The sequence below is a fragment of the Gavialis gangeticus genome, unplaced genomic scaffold (assembly GCF_001723915.1).
Source record: "Gavialis gangeticus isolate Ggan-Ray unplaced genomic scaffold, GavGan_comp1, whole genome shotgun sequence".
Lineage (NCBI taxonomy): Eukaryota > Metazoa > Chordata > Crocodylia > Gavialidae > Gavialis > Gavialis gangeticus.
Genome location: NW_017729025.1, coordinates 157,186,217 through 157,188,646, shown reverse-complemented (window position 1 = coordinate 157,188,646; position 2,430 = coordinate 157,186,217). Strand labels below are relative to the sequence as shown.

The 2,430-nt window shown below is 53.6% G+C and overlaps 1 protein-coding gene across 2 annotated transcripts in view; it reads left to right on the top strand.

Annotated features, from left to right (window-relative positions):
- The first annotated feature begins 1,355 nt into the window (after positions 1–1,355).
- The window catches only part of CPT1A (carnitine palmitoyltransferase 1A), an 84,248-nt gene continuing 83,173 nt past the window's right edge, over positions 1,356–2,430 (top strand). For both annotated transcript variants that reach the window (XM_019519844.1, XM_019519843.1), the window contains exon 1: positions 1,356–1,452. The gene's annotated coding sequence lies outside the window, so the exon portion shown is untranslated. The remainder of the gene's footprint in view (positions 1,453–2,430) is intronic.

The following is a 2,430-nucleotide window of genomic DNA, read 5'->3' as shown; positions in this document are numbered from 1 at the left end:
CAGGCAACTTCTCTTTCATTTATTGCATTTTACTTTCCCTTTCTTCCAAAAGAAAAAACAACTTCATAAACATGCCTGCACCAGTAGCATGCTGGGCCTGGATTTGCAGGAGGGAGACTTTTGAAGAGCTGAGGCTTTTCTTGTATGATCCAAGGGTGGGAGAAGGGTTCAGGTCGGGTCTCTGGGATGCAATTAATTTGTGGTACATGCCTTGTCTGAGGAATTTATTGTCACCTCTTGCAAGTTGTACCCCCATGCCACCTGCTCACATACAAAAATGACAAGGTTCTTTGGGTGAATCTGATATATTTTATTAAACCAACTTAAAGAGCTGGTAAAAAAAAATTCTTAGCAAGTTTGTGGGTTTAAAAACCCTTTGTCAGGCTGAAAAAGCATCTGCAGTTGGTGTGTGTACTCTTCCTGGGAGGAAGGAATAGTAAAGAGGCCAGAAGCTGGGCTGCAGGCAAGACAGGCAGTCAGTGAAGATGTAAATTGAGGAGTCAGTGGGTGAGAGACAGGCTGTGGGGAGGAAGGAGGATGAACAAAACTGACTTTTCCGGGGGTAACAACAGTTTAACAGAATGAATTTGTGTTTATGCTGCTACACTGCCGATAGACTGTTATTTCCCTTATAGAAAAAAAGGAGGAGAAAAGCCACTTGGATGTTATAAAAATCTGCTTGGGATGTCTCCCGTAGCAGCGCAGGGATGGCAGGCATTCAACCTGGGCAGCTACCACAGCTGTCTTCACAGTTTAAGCTTTCAGTGGCTTTAAGTAAGAAAATATCTGGATGGCGCCATACCCCTGGCTTGCGGCACACTACCACTGGGGCCAGTTATCTACCCTACACATGACACGGCTGTTTTTTACCCCTGCTGTGTAAGTCTCCCCCGTGCATTTCACACCCTGGGAGGGTCACACTGTTTTTGCCTGTCTTGTTTTTCCAGCACTGGCAGATCTCCAGGGCAGGGCTGAGTCTGGCAGAAGGTGCTTCCTGACTGAAGGAAGCCTGCTCCTTTATTCTAAAATTATTATCTATTTCTTTTTTGCTTGCTTAGTCCTTTTCTATGGAAGACCCCCCCTCGCCTTCCCTCAGCAGCTCAAAGCCCTCCTCCCTCACCTCACACAACCCCCCTTCACACGCTTCCCCCGCTCTGGCTCAGCCCCGCCCCCTCACTGCAAAGGGCACCGCCCCTCAAGGGACGGGGACTCTGTGTCCAATGGGCGGGGCGAGAGGGGACGGCCCCCGCCCCGGCCACACCCCCTCCTTGACAGCAGCCTGGAGCTTTGGCCCCGCCCCCGCCGCTGGCGGCTCAGCCAATCGCGGCGCAGCCGGCAGCTGCGGCGCTCGCGCTGGGCGTGTGTGCGAGTGAGGGAGCAAGTAAGTGAGGGAGCTTGGGGCAAGAAGGGCGCGCGCCGCTGCCTTGTTCTGTAGCCGTTGCGGACTCGCCGGTGAGTGACGCGGTCCCCTCAGCGCGGGTGGGGGGAGGGGCTGGTTTGGTTCCCCCACTCCCCTCAGCAGGGGATCGGGCCGCAGTTTCTCGTCGGGGCGGGGGGGATAAACAGTCGGGATAAACTGTCGGGGCCAGCTCCGGCCTCGCGGATTGGCTGCAGCCAACGTTCTACTCCTGCTGCGTCAGCTGCCGCCGCAGCTAGGGGAGTGTGAGGCCGCTGTGCGCACGCTGCCCTCCGCGGGACTCCTGCTGCCGCCGCCGCCAAGTGCCCTGTTCCTGTCAAACAGCACCCCCAGGCAGTGCCATGCCATGCCGCCCGCACCCTCACCTGCACGTAGAAGGGAAACCCCTGTGCAACAGAGCATAGGTCCCTGCGACAGGTTATGTGTATCATGCAGTTGACTGGCAAATGGCACCACAAATTGAGACCAGCCCCGCATGCCAGGTGCCAGGTGATGGTCATGGGGTTGACTGGAGAATGGCACCATAAATTGAGACTGGCCACAATTGCACTATGATTATCACACAGTTGGCTGGTGAAGCCTGGACACATGTGCCAAGTGGTTATTACACGGTTTGCAGGTGAATCGCACCATAAATTGAGACCTGCTGCATGGGAAGGGTGATTATCGCACTGTTCGCTGGGGAATAGTGCCATAGGTTGAGACCGGCCACATGTGCATGGTGATTATCACGCAGTTCACTGGTGAATTGCGCCATAAATTGAGACCAGCCACGTGTGCCAAGTGAGTATCGCACGGGTCACTGGTGAATTGTGCCATAAATTGAGACAGCCACATGTGCCAGGCGATTATCACAGGTTCAAAAGGATGATCCAGCTAGAAAAAGAGCCAACCAGCTATAAAGCTAGTGCTTGAAAAAGTGTACTGACTCTGTAGCTGGTTTCTATCCTTTCATTTGAACATGGAGTAGGGCTCACTAGAAGCATAGCGAAGCAGGGCTGGAAGGGACTTCC